Source organism: Corvus cornix, chromosome 2 (genome assembly GCF_000738735.6).
Source record: "Corvus cornix cornix isolate S_Up_H32 chromosome 2, ASM73873v5, whole genome shotgun sequence".
In the NCBI taxonomy this organism is placed as follows: domain Eukaryota; kingdom Metazoa; phylum Chordata; class Aves; order Passeriformes; family Corvidae; genus Corvus; species Corvus cornix.
In genome coordinates this window covers 56851154-56867648 of record NC_046333.1, presented here as the reverse complement: position 1 = coordinate 56867648, position 16495 = coordinate 56851154, and the positions used below count along the sequence as shown (strand labels likewise).

Genomic DNA, 16495 nt, shown 5'->3' with positions numbered 1-16495 from the left:
TTCGGGCAGTACCGAGCAGAGGTGGGCTGGCTGTGTGCTCCGTGTGCACTGTGAGCACATCGCTGGGGTGCTAGGGCCATGAGCGACCACGGATCATGCTGGGGGAGCAGGGGTGGAAACTGAACACAAAACGAAAATACTTTTTAGAAGTATTTGTAATGTAGAGGCCTATATATGCCTCTGTCTCCCGAAGGTTTGCAATGATACTGCTGCACTGGAAACAAGAAACATTTCGTATTTTCCGGGTTTTCCCTATTTCCCATAACTAGCCGGTTGCCCGAGGGGCCTCGGGACGTGTCAAGACGACCCCTGCGGCAGAACGCGGCGTGCGCAGCCCCCGCCCTCCGTGCCCTCCCGGCCCTCCGTGCCCCCCTTTCCCCACGTGTCCCCCGTTCCCCCCGTTCCCCCCGTGTCCCCCGTGTCCCCCGTTCCCCCCCGTGTCCCCCGTGCCCCCCGTGCCCCCCCGTGCCCCCCCGTGTCCCCCGTTCCCCCCGTGTTCCCCGTTCCCCCCGTGTCCCCCGTGTCCCCCGTTTCCCCCGTGCCGCTCCCGCCGCTGCAGTGCCTCGCTGCCCGCGCCAGGGGGCGCTCGGAGCCGCCGGCGCCGCGCGGGCGGGCGCGAGGGCGGCCCAGCAGCGCCTTTTGTTGTTTATTTCGCTGCTTAGTGGGGTTTATTCAATTAATTTCAGCGTGGTGGAAGCTGCTTGTTTGCACTTAAGCGCCTTTTCTTGTGCCCACTTAGCGCTGTTTTCTGTGCGCGTAGCACCGCGCGGGGCTGAGCTGCAGGCGGCGGGGCTGAGCCCAGGCGCGCTGCGGGGATTGTGGTACGGAATTACAAAACGCTGATTGAAGCCAAGCGCTGAGAAAGATCTCTGCAATTGCTCCATTTATCCTCTCGCCAAGCTGAAAAATCCTTTCTCATTTATATTCCACTCTCTCTTTCAAACTGGAGCAACCACAGTGTTAAAATGTTATACCTTTTAAAACTTCGGGGGAAGACGATTCCTACATAACCTCATTGATACAATGTTTATCCTGACGGTCAATTTATTTTTGCTTTATTCTAAATTCCCCCTCTTTTGTGTTGCTAAGCTTTAGGTGTTGTGTTGCATCCTCTTGTCCCAGTTAAAAATACTAATAAGCTTCCTAAACTGAACCACAAAAGCTTTTGTCATTTTTGTTTCAGTGTACTAATAACTCTATCCTGCTTCACTACTAAAATTACATTGTTACTGCCCTGTACCTTTCCCATCCATGACAGCAGTGAAAATACCACCCCAACATACATGGATGTTCTTTGTTGTTTTCGGCAACGTTTAATTCAGTATCTGGCATTGGACTAGAGTTTGTTGGCATTATTAACTCTGGGCCTATCCATATTTGGGGTTATTTTTCTGTGGAAATAATTGTTTGTAGTGTTCTATGCCCTATCTTGTTCTTAGATTTTCTGCCCACATATCCCACTACTGTTAGTTTCTTTGTACTAATGTCTTCGTCTTTTGTGGTGATTTCAGCATTTAGTGTCATCTAAGGGTTGATTCGGTATGCAGGGTATCCCTTAGTCCAGGTCATTAATAAAGATGTTAAATAAAACTGTGACTAACGCTAATCCCTCTGGCACACAGCTGGACACTTCCCTTCCAACTCAGCATATTGCCACTCATCATTACCCTTTGCTTATAGTCTGTCTGCCAGTTTTCAGTCTATGAGATAGTGTATCACATCCAAGCTCTTTGGAGCTTGTCCACAGAGCAAGATTTTTTAATAGAAATTGCAGCAAATGTTATCTTTTGTTGTTTTGTTCCACCAATTATTAAGTCCACGTAAGAAAAAAAAATTATCTGGTGTCTTATTCCTTAGTCACCTCTTCTTTTGATTGCCATTCTGTCTTATTTCTGCTGAAATCTAATTTTGCTTCCATATTGTCTTTCGTTTCTGTTGTCTGTATTTCCCTTCTTTGTGTTTTCCTGTGTCAATGTCCAACAAATATTTGCCAAGATTCTCTTATTTGAATACCAGAAAGGAAATATGGGCATATATTTATATTTTTTTAAGTCTAGTACCATACTGTAGAATGCAGAGCAAAATTAGGTATTATTACAGTAACATATCTACAGTAATAAGCCTATGAAGAGAAATGAGGAAAGAGAACTAGCTATTCTTGTATAGAATTCCTGGAAAGACTTTTAAAAGGTGCCTTACATTTGTTTGCTATCCTCACTAATTCCCTAAGAATTCCTTAGGATATTGAGACGTATATCAGATAGACATGTTTATTTGGTGTTTCCAGGTATGATTTTTTTTTCAATAGATGTTCTTCATTGACGTTTTTGAGTACTTTCTGATCAACTCTTCAGCTGTTCTTTCTCCTTATGCATTTCTACATGCCAGTGTTTCATTAATTTCTCAGAATTATGTTTTTGGTAGTCTGTTACTCATATGTTGCCGTAGTGTCTGTGTTCATTTCTTGGTTTGAAGTCTAATACTTTCTGATCAGAGGCACCAGGCATCATTATATCCTCACATTCTGAATTCTACCCTCTTGCTTGAGTTCTGTACTGTTGGCTTATCTGCTGAAATTCTTCTCCAGATAATGACATTGCTGACAAAATTGAGTCTCTGAGATGTGTTTAAAAAATATTTTTCTAAGGAATTGAAGACATACTGTGAAGGCAGTAATATAAATGAAGTAGACCTTACTGCTGGCTCTCTCAGTATTTGTACGTAGCCATTAAAGGCAAGATTCTTCCAAAAGGAGAGTGAAAATGATAGGCAACTTGAGAACTGGGTTGGCATTCAAAAGTGCTTACTGCTAAGCAACTGCTCTTGGCTTATGTGGCTTGATACTATCCTCTGCTGCTTGTTCTGTATTACAGATAATTTTTCTTCAACTGAACAGTTCCTTTGATTCTCATCTTAGGGTCTCAGAAATGTAGATAATTTTGAGAGATGGTGCAGACAGGCAATAAGAATAAAAATATGAATAATGTTCCTGGGTTTTGTCACCACTGTAGATGGCTTAAGCCAATCTCAAAACTCATGCTGTTTGTCTCCATTGCCAGCCAGAGACTTATGACAATAGTTAAGATTTCTGCAGTGATACGACATTGTAAATTATCTTTGCCTTAGGCAAATACTTATTTTACTGACTTTTATGAGGATCTCTTGTGGGGGTTTTATTGTAATTTTGACCACTGCCTTTTCCCTGGTAGGATCACAGGTATTCAGGTATTGCCATTCATGAGCATCTCCTGGTACTGTCTCTCAGAATTCATTCAAGAAAATCTTAATCACTTCCTTTCCTGCATTTTTGGTTGTGTTGCTTCATGTCTCTGCCTTCAGATTTCTGATGTCTTGCCTGCCATATAGTACAGAGAAACGAGAATTTTTGCTTTTTGATTAAGGTTTTCTTCTTTTTTTTTTTTTTTAATTAGTGATGCAGAAGCACACATCATTGTAGGAGACTGGTGAAAACTGATTTTTTGCATAACTTTATTTGCTAGCCAAACAGTTTAGTACACAAATTTAGTGATTTCTTTAAATGACCTGGCTAAGAAAGTTTTAAGTTATTGTTTGATAATTTGTGAAAGATGCTGGTTGCAAGCCGGTCATTATGTATATATGTTCAATGCCTGCTTGACCCATGTCAAAATGGGAAGATGGGAGACTCTCACCCTGTTGATGCATTAAAACAGAGAGGTTAGATTATGTATCTGCAGCAACACACTGTGAATAACGAGCCTCAGCACAGGGCTGGTGCACCTGTCATTGCTGGAGGGCAAAGAGGCAAGTGGTTCCAAAGGGAACTGACCTTTTTCTTTCAGGCATTGAGTCAATCCCGTATCCTAAGGCACACATTCTGTGTTAAAATTATTATAACTCTCCTGGCATTCAGCTGAACAACAGACTCTGGCGAAAATCTATGGAAAAAAACCTCAAAATATGGTGATGATTGTAGTTTGTCTACTGTTTTTAATTAAGCCTTTATAGGAAATATATTCCATAATTTTGAAAAGCATCAGTGAAGTTCTCCTCTGATAAAGATTAATTTTATTAAAGTTTAAAATGAAATTTTGAAATTGTTTACCTGAATTGGCAGCTCACTAGATAGCAAAATGTAAATGACAATGTTTATCACTAAATGTGATTCACAAAAAGCCTGCATCCTTTTAAATTCTGTAATACAGTGTATATCCACTGGCTGCTACCTCAGCTGAATTTCTATCTGTAAGATCTGATTTACAAATAGACAACTTTCTGTTAAATTATTCACATCTCATAATAATTGATGTAACAGAGTTGATCTTACGCTGGAGCATATTTGATCATAAATTCAATGAAAACAGCCACCATCTTTGTGATGTTTGTCCAGCTAAATCCTTCAGTGAATAAAATAATAAAGATGCCAGCTGTGTTTGTTTTATGATCACTGCTGCAATAGGAGGCTGAAAATACAACTGAAAAAAGGATCTAATTTTTCATGTTGGGTTTCTAAACTCAGAATCTTACTGCGAAGAATTTAAATTGAAAAAGTAAAATTTTTCCTTTTGTCACGTTCTCATAAATGTATTGTTTGCTTTTTTGTTCCTATTGTTTGGGAATACAGAATGGTTTTAAAATATTGATCCCGTTTGGATGTCTGTGGTATGGATATTTGGATATCCGTGGTCTGTGGTAAGGAAATCTTGTAAAAGTAGGTTAAATTTATGCTTTTCACTCCAACATCATTAAATGTTAAGAATGGACCATCACTTTTGCATTGCCTTCTTTGGTTAGATTTCGTAGTAGTTTTAAAGTTCTGTTTATTACTATATACTTTTAGTGTGCCTCAAACTAATTTCACCACCCTGACATAAAAAAATCATGCTCTGGATCATTATTGGCCTTCCTTCAGCATTATGACTTTTGCAGAATACTGTTACATTCCTTTTATTTCTTTCATATTTGATCCTTACAGTGCCCTTGAGTCAAGCTTTATTCGGCAACCATGAGGGCATGAATTTTCCTGAAATGTTGACAGATAGTGTTTTGTGAATATCATTTTTCTGTCAGCTACAGCTCACATCTGTACTGCAAACTAAAGCAGAGCCAGGGACTATATGCTGGCCCCGAGGCCATGTGGCAGACCTTGGCTACAGCTGTGCTAAGTAACACTTGGGCATGCATCTCCTGTGGGCTTTATGTGGTCCCCATGCAGCTGCAGGTGCAGTTATTATTTTGGGGTTGTTCAGCATTAGGTTTTTAAATCAAAATTTCTGGAATAAAGTAAGACTCATGTTGCAGACCATAGGAATCATGTTTTCTAGTGTAATATATGGCATACCTTGCTTGTAAGAGCATAATACCTGCTGCCTTTTGGGAATGGTCTCTGGCACGAGTTGTTGCCTGGACTGTGTCCAGGAGTGAGTTTGGAGCATGCTAGTTGACATGGGCCAGATAATCCGGGGGTAATCTGGCCACTCAATAGTTGAGCAGTCAGGCTCTTTCCCTAGCCCTGCTCAATTCAGCAATAAGGCTTCAATGGAGAGATTCTTACCATTCCCTGTGCACACCTGAGCATATTCCCAGTGAAGTTTCCTACTCACACTGTGCTGCCAGTGTTCTTTGTCACTTAGGCCTGAAGCCTTAGGAAAGGAAAAATAAGAAATATCCCTATCCTGTGCATCCAGAATGATACATACATTTTACCTTTTTTTCTTTCCAGCTTTTCCAAGATACTTTTTTGTCTTCCCCAACCAACTTTGTCACTCTGATCTTGATTATCATAATCTACTTCTTATGTCCTCTCCTGATCAACATCCTTCTTCAGATCATAAAAAAAGCAACCAGTAAATTCAATTTTTTTTTTTTTTTGTATTGTTTAAGTCTCATCCCAACACTGGCTCTTTCACTCCCTCATTTTTGAGCCCCGTATTTTCAAAATCCTCCAAAATTTTGCCTCTTCTTCTCTTCCTTCACAAAGCTCTTACTCCCTATTTTTATGTCAGTGATCCCTTTCTCATATTTAAGACTTCTCCTGTCCCCTTGATAGTTCAGTCAGACTCCCGCTTTCCTTTCTGGGAATCAGATGGGCTTATGCCCAGATAGTGAATTTATCAGTTGTTTGTGGTCCTTGACTCCAGGCTTCTTGTTCTCAGTTTGGAACCTGCTAGAACTTGTCTGCCTCAAATATCTGCTTTTGCAAAAGCTTGATGTTCATTTAACACCATAAGATGAGACCCAGATGTTTATTTACCTGCCCATCGAATTCAATGACAGCACACATGACCAGAGCTCCATGGATTCCACAATTCCATGTGTGCAGTATCTTTTGAAGATCCACCTGCTTTTTTGGGTTGCTAGAAGTCGCCTGAGCTCAGCTGGCAGTCAATTTTAAGTGAGAGTTGGCTCTTTGGGAAATCTGACCTTTAGTGGTCACTACTATAGATATCAATTTTGATTTTAGTTCTTAAATCACCTATGCTGATTTATGCCTAAATAGCAGTAACTCCCTGCTTAGCTGTCTCTCTTTCATGATACTTTGACAGGATAGGATTTGCAAAAATAGTTCAGGGTTGAGTTCTTCCCTACAGCAAGCCAATTTCTGAGTGTCAGGTAGCACTGCATCCTCACACATATGTAAGTACAGGCACTGAAGATATACATATTTCAGTAATTGGTAGTTAAAATAGATGGAGTTTGTGACTTGCTGATTCACCTCCAAGGTGTTTATAGTTAAAAAGGCATAAATGCTTGTGTTAAATTCAAACAACTTTATAAACTGACATTTCAATATAGGTATGTGTGGATATGAAAGGTTTCACTCTTTTAAAAAAATCAGTGGGAAATAATGTTACATTTTCTCCAAACTGCATACTAGAGAGTTCACTGTTTTCTCCTTCCAAGGTGGTCCCTGCCTAGGAAACCTAGGTTTTTTTCCCCTGTTCAAGTTCAAAGTCAATTCATACATTAACACAAGCATATTTGTCTCTTAACAAGTATTACTGCCTTTGGTGTCAGTCACTGGATTCTCAGTCTGACTGGTTCTCCCTGCTCAAAGAGGACCTAATGTTCTCTTTAGAAAGTTTCTGTCTCCATTAATGTAAAGAGAAAGTGGTGTTCTGAATTGGGAGAGTGGATCTGGAGAAGGAATGGTACTTTCTACAAGGCAGTGCTGGTGTGAGTGTGGTGTCCTATTCTGTGCTCTCTCCTGACATCACGTGAACCAAATGCTTGAGGGTCAGGGAGCTGCAGATAGTCCTATGTGATGTAAGTCTGTCTAAATACAGACATAATAATACATAATAAAGTATTCTTGACTGCATAGCTTGAATATATTGCCCATATGCTCTCATTACAACCATTTCAGTCTCCTCCTCTCAGAGTTTACTAGTCCTGCATCATTTCCCTGTTGTGTTTTAGCTTAGGAGTATAGTTGCAAAAGGACCGGGATGCCTGCTTTTACATAATTGCTCAGTCTCATTGGGTTCAGCCAGGCAACTCATCTGCATAAATACATGCATATGCCTGGGGTCTGTCTTCCTGAGCTTTCCAGGCTTGGGGCATTCCAAATCTCTATCTGCCTTTAATGAGCTGTATAAATAAATACAAAGTACTCCTGTTAGTTCCATATCCACAAAAATATATTTTATTAGCTGAGAGGTATACAGTAATAGAAAAGATCAGACCCATCCAATGTTTTAGGTAGCGGTGGGAGGACAGGACAAGTAGCTGCTTCCAAGTGCTTGATGGATCTGAGGCCCCAGCAAGACAGATTTGTAGGTTAACAGTGATAAATGATCTTTGGCTTCACTGACTAAAGCAAGGTCACATTTCTCGGGGCACTGCCTGCATGTTGCAAACCTTGTAGCAAATTCTTGTTGAAGTACTGAGCAAACAGACCAGTTCTTATTTACATTAGAATGAAATTAAAACTTCTCAAACCCAAGATGATAAAATATCAGGCAAGAGGGCAGGGATTCGTAGAGCAATATTAATGTTTATTTACTAGCACTTAGTTCTGTCTTTGTTTTGTTTGTTTTCTAAAGGCAATAGGTCCAGAAAGACAGCTGGATAAGGGAAAATAAGGAAGACTTTGTTTACGTCCCTAATGGGTGCACCCACTTAACAAATTTGAAATTCAGAGTTTGTTTTTGTTTCTTTTTCTTCAGAATATCTTTTGCATGGATTTATTTGGAGAGAAGCAATTCAGGTTGTCGAGGGTGGGATGAGGAAAAGCACAGACTGCATTGTGTGCCAAAGGTTTATTTCAGCTATTTCTATGGTGGGGGGTTATTCCTTCCTTTTTTTTTTTTTTTTTTTTTTTTTGGCTTATGCTCAGCCAGTGAGGAAATAAATATGTGAAGAAAGAATACTATGGAATGTTTACTCCACTGCTATATTTTCTTCCTTTTATCATGCCCCAAGATTCACTGAAGTTGATATAAATTCACCATGCCTTATTTTAAAAAGCATAACAGAAAGGCATTCTTCCTTTAAGAGTCAGACTGTAAAAGGTGATTTTCTTTCACTCAGTTTGGTTTAAGCCTGTAAAAAGCATTAAGTGAAAAATCTGATATATTTGTTAGGGCATTTATTGCATTACTAACTTATATTTTCAGTTCTCAGTGAAAGGTTTATAGAGAACATAAACCTTGAAGAGTTTTGTTCAGGATTAAAGTTATATTTTCTCCATTTTCTGGTGAAATAATAGCTCATAAAATGATTGGGGTGTTAGTAATTATTTTTGGCTCTGTTTATTTTCCAAGGTTATTCTGTTCCACTTGCTGAGGTGCACAAAGACAGCCTTTAAAAAACATTCACCTTGATCAGAAGATTCACGCCCTTTAAAGAATTTCAAAATAATCAAAAGCTTCTGACTAGATGTCACCACTGTGTTGTTTTTCTTCATTAATTGCACTTACAGCTAACAAAGGTATTCCAGTAAACTTAAATCTGGCATATTCAGTAGTGGTCTGTTGTGGTGTAAGTAATGCCCTATGTCTTCCATAATTAGTATCTTTAATACTGGCCTAATTGGGATCCTGAAAGAATTAAAATAGTTGATTGGTGGTGGCATGTAAAATCAAAAAGAAGTAATTGCTAAATTCTTTCTGGGACAAAATGGTAATGCACATTCTAATTAAAATTTCTTAGGAAATACTTTTTCTGGGAAATACCTGTATCTAAGAGAAACTGCTGAAAACTGAGTGAAATAATGTGAATTACTTAAGGTAGTCTTCTTTTAGTTTAATGAGTTAATTCTGATTTTAAACAGTAGCAAACACTGTACCCAGCAGTCATGTTGCATGGACTATCACAATCTCAGAATTCCTAGGAATTAAGGAAGTTATGTGATCATATCATAGAAAACCACATTCTCAATACCTTAGGGTATGTTATCACTGGACATATATTTTATGTTGCTGTTTAAATAAGCTTTTCTTCACTTTAGTGTCTACCATGTAGACTCCATACTTCTTGCTTCATTTGATGCTCCAGCATACGTTATCCTGGCAAAAAGATGCCAAACATCAAATGTAAACCTTACTCTGTGTCAGAAGTGGAAGGAACAAGTAGGAAAAATGTCTGCAATATTGTCAATGAACAGTATAAGCAACCTTCCTGACCAGAGCTGTCAATAGTTGGTGCCTGCTTTCTTTGGAAGGTTTTGTAACTCAGCATGTTTATTCTGAGGCATCAGAGCAAGAGCTACCCTGGGTGCCTGTCAGGATACAGAAGAAGAAAACTCAGGATACTTTTAGATCTGCTATAATATTGACTCTTTAAGCTTAGCCTTTAAACATCACATCAACCAAATTCAGTTTTTAAAAGTGGTGTGTTCTGTAATGGTGTTAATGTTCTGCTTTGTGAAGCAGACCTTCTAAGCTGGATATCACAAACATGGTTGTGTTGAAGAAATACAGTAACACATCTGAAACAGACACTAAAACATATCAAATCTAGTGCAAAAGAGTCAGGGAGAAATAGACTCATATCTAAGCTTTTATCTTGAGTTGCATTCAGTGATGACACATACAAATGATCAAGTTGTAATTGAGCATAATGGCTGTTGTCAAAAGTGAATCACCTTGTGAGGTTGGATCACTTCATTGTCTAGCTTAGGTGTGACCAAAATGAGTCTCTGAAGCCTAATGTGACTCATGAGCAGTTTAAGCATCTTAATTCTCTGTTCTGAGAAGTTCAGGAGCTGCAACTGTAATTTTGGTTTACCTACTGGGTCAGTAGTTTCTTTTAAAAATCTGTATATGCCATTATATACCTAGGGCTAAATCTATATTAATTAAAATAGAAAACCTAGTTGTGTATATTGTTAGAACTGTCATTTGTTACGTTCACCTTTTTTCATGAAGTGCTATTCACCTTGGCTGTTTTCCAACTCACGGCATCTGTGCAACTGTCAAGTGAGAATTAGTTCAGACAGGCCAGGGTTCTTATTACCTTCCTGGAATGCACTAAATGAACTTACCTTCACAGCTTTCCAAATGGGGCACTGACCTCTGCTACATCGACACTAACAGCAATGCCAAGGAATCAATCACTGACACTGTTATTTTTATCTCTGTTCCATATCAGTGAATACTTATCATTGGTTGTCATGGCTTTTATTGTAATAATAAATATTTTGACCACGTTTTCAGTACTTCAGTGAATAAGACTGCTCATGCTGTAATATGGTAATATAGTTAAAGGTCAAACTAATCAAACTAAAGATCAAACTAATTTTTAAATTTCCAAAGAGATGGTTTCATACACCACCATGGAAATCATGATGGTCTGAAGACTGTGGAGTGCAGTGTTGAACAGGAGCACTGAGCAAGGGAGCAGTATAGCCACATTAGTGCAGGCTTTGTCCCAGCCTAGCTCATCCAAGAGCATGATGTTGTGCTTTTATTCAGGTGCTGAGCTAGAAGAGTACAATTAAAGTGATGGCCTAGGGAGCCTGGAGACTGGATTTTCCCACCCTGCATATGTAGAGAGCTCAGTGTTTCTGAATCTAAACTGTTGCCAGCATCTCAATTTGGGAAGAGCAAGAGAGGCATCAGGTGTTTGGAGACATGCCTTTTTTAAGGAATCTGCACAACCCAGGACCGCTGTTGGCATCCCCATGCAGGTGTGGGGTGCAATCCAAACAGTGAGATGTCACAGGGGCTCTGCTTGATTGTATCATTTATTGTATAGTTTGGTTTGAAGTACCTCTATATTGTACTCTAGAGCAAATACTGTATTCTGTGATTGATCAGCAACAAGCAAAACTCTGCTTCAGTAAGCCTTCAAATGGTTTTGTCTCGCTTTGTTCATCAGTTTTAGTCCTCAGTACCCTTTGTGTAAAACACTGAAAAAATGGTAACATCTTTGCTCTGTTAGATTCTCGTCTTGAGGTACCACTTTATGCCTTCATCTGTATCAAAAGCTAAAAGCCTCACATCAAAACTTGCATTCACTTGTTGTGGTGGTTTCTTGATGGCTAAATAAACTCTACAAAAGCTCCGTGGAGGCACACCAGGCACGTTAGGGAAGCGGCTCCTGCACGCTGGAGCTGGCACGTCAGGGCTTTGAAGACGGTAGGTGTTCTCGGCATGGTGGCAACAACAGAACAGCTGTTGGAGTGCATAAAAGGGAAATGCTGCTCAGGTAGGCCCTGCTCTGATTCGTGTTTCACATAGCTGCTGCTACTAGGATCACGTGTATATTCAGAGGTATAAACTATCAAGGCACATGAGGACGTTTCTGTATCAGCTGGTTAGAAGACAATGAATTTTCAAAGGAAGTATTAACTACCAGACATGGTGTTGTACAGTTTTGTACAGAACTTAAGAGAGGCTAAAGCCTGGGATGAGGGGGAAAGATTGCTGTCCTCAAGCAGACGTGGGTGAAAATGGGGAATACTGCCATTGTGGCAGTGCACTGGGAGGTGAGGTACCGCAGGGACTGTACAGGAGCCCTGTTGTTGAGGGGACCAGAGCATCCTCTGTGAAATGAGCTATGAGGGTTGCCATATGGCCCGCCTGTTTTACACCAATTTGTCAGTTCTCTTCATACCATTAAACTTTAAACTCTGCTAAATGTTGTGATTGTTCAGGTTAACTGTGGTTTTGTCTTTCAGCACTTCAGGTTGCAGGAGTTTGCTTAGAATAAAGAACCAGCTGAGATTTCCAAAGGGAATTAGGTGCCTCACTCCTCTAGGCCATGCCATAAATGCCAGTCGAGAAATGAATTAATGATACACTGCAAGAATCGTATCTTCACATGGAAAATGTGCACAGTAAATGATTTTTGCTTTGGGAAGTATTTACCTCGTGCTGCTAGGAGCATATAGGCAGCATATTCTCTCCATTTGTTTTAATGCCCATTTGTCTTAATTATTAATGTGAATTTGAACTGCCTTCTTCATTGCATTTAAAAGCAAATCACTCCAAGTTCAGAAGTTCACTGCACATGCCCCAAACTTTTTTTTCTCCAGAGCTTAAACCAAACTTCAGTGATCTTAGTCATGTTCTGCTTGACCAAATACTGACCTTCCTCTGCAGTAGAAAGACATTTAAGCCTGTTTTCTGAAATTAAATCAAATTCTTGTAATCCAATGAGATTTACAACTGCTCAAGTCTAGTCAGATTCATATAAGTTTCAAGTGAGACAGGTTCATATGGTGTTTGTTTTTCTTGAGCTGATGCTGTATATAGCATTTGGGATTAAATTGAAAATCAATGTGTTTCACAAATGTCATCAGAGTAGGTGTGTAAAAATATTCCCAGTATTTCTCAAAACAATATCTATGTATTATTTAATGCTCATTGCCAAAGGTTTCTCTGTATTCTGCTGTACACCACATTTTCTGAAAGTATGTATGCTGTCATGGCTAGTAACTATTCCTCAGTGATTAGTGTGACAGTAACTGAAGCGTGAATATTGAGACTTGCCATATCATGCATGCCAAGTTCCTATATGGCCCAACTGCTGTGAGACAAAACATGCTATTATGTTTTAGACACAAAGCCATATTGTATGAAATTCCATCCTGTCTCGTACTGAAAGAGGTGTATTTAAAAATGAAATATTTTTTTTTCTTCAGTTCTTTTTGTTAACATCTGTGTTAGGTATTTAACTACTGAAGCCCATCAGAAAATTTAGCCTTTGTCTCTATTGAGGAATCAGGTTTCAAACTTAAATCAGACAAATTGTTAATGTTTTAAGGAGGATATTTTAAAGAGACTATTGGCAAAAAAAAAAAAAAGAAAATAGAAACAAAGCAATCTTTCTGACGTTCTGACCACAGAGGTTATGTGCTAAATGGGGTTTTCCAAACAATTCTGGTGTAGCAGATGTAATTTTAATACATGATCATACAGTACATTTTTCATAAGTAAAGAATAGCTTGTCTTCAAACAAAGCAGCAAAATTAGTCATGCATTCCACTGAGGCATCAGTTTTTAATACTGACAACCTTAGGAGCCCACATGCATATGCTTTTTGCGGTGCCCAGTGATTTCCAGAAGTGACCTTTGCAGAAGACACGAGTTTTGGAGAAGAATTTTTTCATTGCTGCATAAAGGTCTGTAAACAAAATTGGAATTTTAATGTAGAACTTTATAGATACAGCTGAGCTAGGTGAAAGTGGTGGTTTGATCCAAGAGTTACTTGGAGGATCTTCTTTGGCCTGTATTACACAAGAGGTGATATTTGATTGTTATGGTCCCTTCTGAGATTAAAATCTATAAATGCTTGGAAACATAATACTAATAATGTAGCAACTGGGATCTTCAAAGCACTGAAAAACAACTAACACCAACCCCACACCCCTAGCACTACTTGGAATGTGATCAGGGCCGATATATCTAATACTTACAGCAGATTAAACTATTTTTTCAGACTGTGCAATGAATTGTCTTCTTTCTATTAATTATAAAACCAGTTCTAATTATGACTCTTTTATTTATAATTATTTAATTAGTTGATGTGATCATTTTGCAGCCCTAGATATTTTTCTTGGATTTATATTATGTTAATGTATAATCTGCTGATTATTTGATGTTTATCTTTGGTGTCTCCACTGATTTCAGCAAACACGTAATTTTTGTGTCTAAACTGGGAAGGCGGCTTTGTCTTTCTAAACTGTTCCTGTTCAAAACACTTTCAATTTATATTAGTTATTCAGAATTTCTTGCAAAAAAATGTTAGCAGTATGCCAGGTACACTGGTAACCATTAATACAGTCAAAATGTCAACATCACTCTCTTCAAGGAGCTACAGATGTCATCCATAATTTCACCTGCATGTCAGAATTTGTTCATGTTTGAGTGTTATTTTCTTTTGCTTCGCTTTGCCTTGCTTAATTATCATCTCCACTATATGTGTGGATCAGCAAAGGAATGGTGTAATTCTTATATTGGAGGGTAATATTTCACTACTTAAGTGACTGCATTTTTCTGAATTAACAGTAGTTCTCATTCAAGACAGAGCAGGTTTACTACAGTTCCTAAAAAGCTCGCAGCTCCCTCTGTGGCAAAAAATTACGTTGGTGAAATGGTTTGACAGAACCTCTGAATGATTAATTGGTGCAGGGGGCATTAGGACTCAAGACAGGCCTCACAGACTCAATATAATCTCCATGGACTCAATATAATCACCATCACCAAATTCCATGGAAATTTTGGATGTGTAGAAGAATTAATACCAATTCTCCTTGAATATTTGCCCCTCCTTTTCCTTTTCTTCATTAATAATAACCTTTTGTCTTGGTATTTTGCTGTGTTCTGTAATGAAATTATCTGTAATTTTCACAAAAGTTTAATGAACATTTGCAACAATCTGGTAGTTTAAATTGTCTGTAATTATTCTAATTTATGATGTAATTTATAAGCAATGACTCATTCAAGATGTTTTTCTTTTGTCACAAACTGGAAATGAAAACAGAAAAAAAGTGCCCATCAGAAACACTGGAGTTCAGCATCTGTTTAACCTGAAATAGCAATTCTGATATCTAATCCTGGGAATTCAAGAAGATTATTATTGATGAGATATAAATGTCTTAAAGTGGTCAGCACTCCTAAGCAATTCATCCCTGGGTAATTTCTGGACACATATCCTGCCAGTTCTCAAGAAGAGATCAGATAGGCACAGTATTCAAATTTCTATCTAGCATACAGTTGCTAGAAATTAAAAAGACAGCCAGTGGCATATTTTTTGAATGATTGCAAATATCATCATATAATCCATATGCCAGTACATAATTGAGTAGAGATGCTTTTGACTTTCAATTTTTTTATTTTTGACACTGACTCTAGTATGGACATGGACAAAAAGTTGTGTCTGACATTTGTAACTTAAAGTTCTCAGTGTAGTAACTATTTTTTTAATTTAGTGTTTTCAGTGTTGTCTGTTCCCTGTTGAAGAGACAGTTTTCACCTGCGCCTATACGGATTCATATAAATCATGCCATGTCAGCCCAATAAAAGAGTAATGCTGTTTAATCCATCTTATTGAATTTTTTTTCTGGAAAGTCAGCTTGAGCTGACAAAAATGAATATTTGCATGAAATGAGCTGTAGGATTATTGATTTTAGAGGATAACATAATCTTTTTCAAATGCTATGTTATTTTGGACTGCAGTCTACTATCTAGTGGCTTTAGGAAACCAGTCCATGGTAAAAACCTTTTATAGACTTCAGCATTTACCCAATGAGAGATCTTTACTGAGCAAAGGCATGGTTGAATTTATGAAGTTTCCTAATAATAATAGCAACATGATGTTAACAAGATTCATCACATATTTTTTTGACTTCATACAAAAAGTTTGGTGGATTTGGAAATTTAGGAGGCAGCTATAGGTTACTAGACCCAGGCCACATCTTGCTGATTACCATTTTATTCTCTCCCCTTCAAGTCTATTACTTTTAGATTATATTTTCTTACAATATTCCCAAGGATTTTGCTCCCGGTGAAACAGTAAGTTTTCTCAGATTTCTGTAGGAAGCTTAGAAAAGATAACTCACTTAAATTTAATGTTTGCGTTGCATTAACACTTAATGAAGAGCCAACTCCCTGCCATGTGAATATATGAACAAGTAAGAAGTCAGTACTTCCTGAAAGTCTTTGTGAAACATGATGCATGTGTTGCATGTTAAGCATCACCAGATTTTAAAATTTGATATTTCACAAAGTTGTGTGAATGTTGCTGTTATTTTAAGCTTGGATTTCATGCATTTAGATGGTAATAAGCATTTGTTTCCAGCACTGCAATTTTTCAGTCTGTCAGTATGCTCAATAAAATGTAAATGGAAGGATCAAAACAGTTGCTTTCAAGATGCTGTTGCTCATGATGCTTTAGCATGCTAGGCAGGGCATATGTGATATGGCATATTATATGCCCTGTAGTTGTAAAATTTGTATAAATTTTGAGCTGTCAATACAGAAATAATTCATCAACTCCATAACCAGAGGAATAGCTTTCCTGGTAGTGCTCCTGGCTATTAAGGCTTGGTGTTTCAACTGTGCTGACT

General features: G+C 38.4%; 1 protein-coding gene across 5 annotated transcripts in view; it reads left to right on the top strand.

Moving 5' to 3' along the window:
• The window catches only part of CDK14 (cyclin dependent kinase 14), a 319768-nt gene that overhangs the window by 234712 nt on the left and 68561 nt on the right, over nucleotides 1–16495 (top strand). The window lies entirely within an intron of this gene.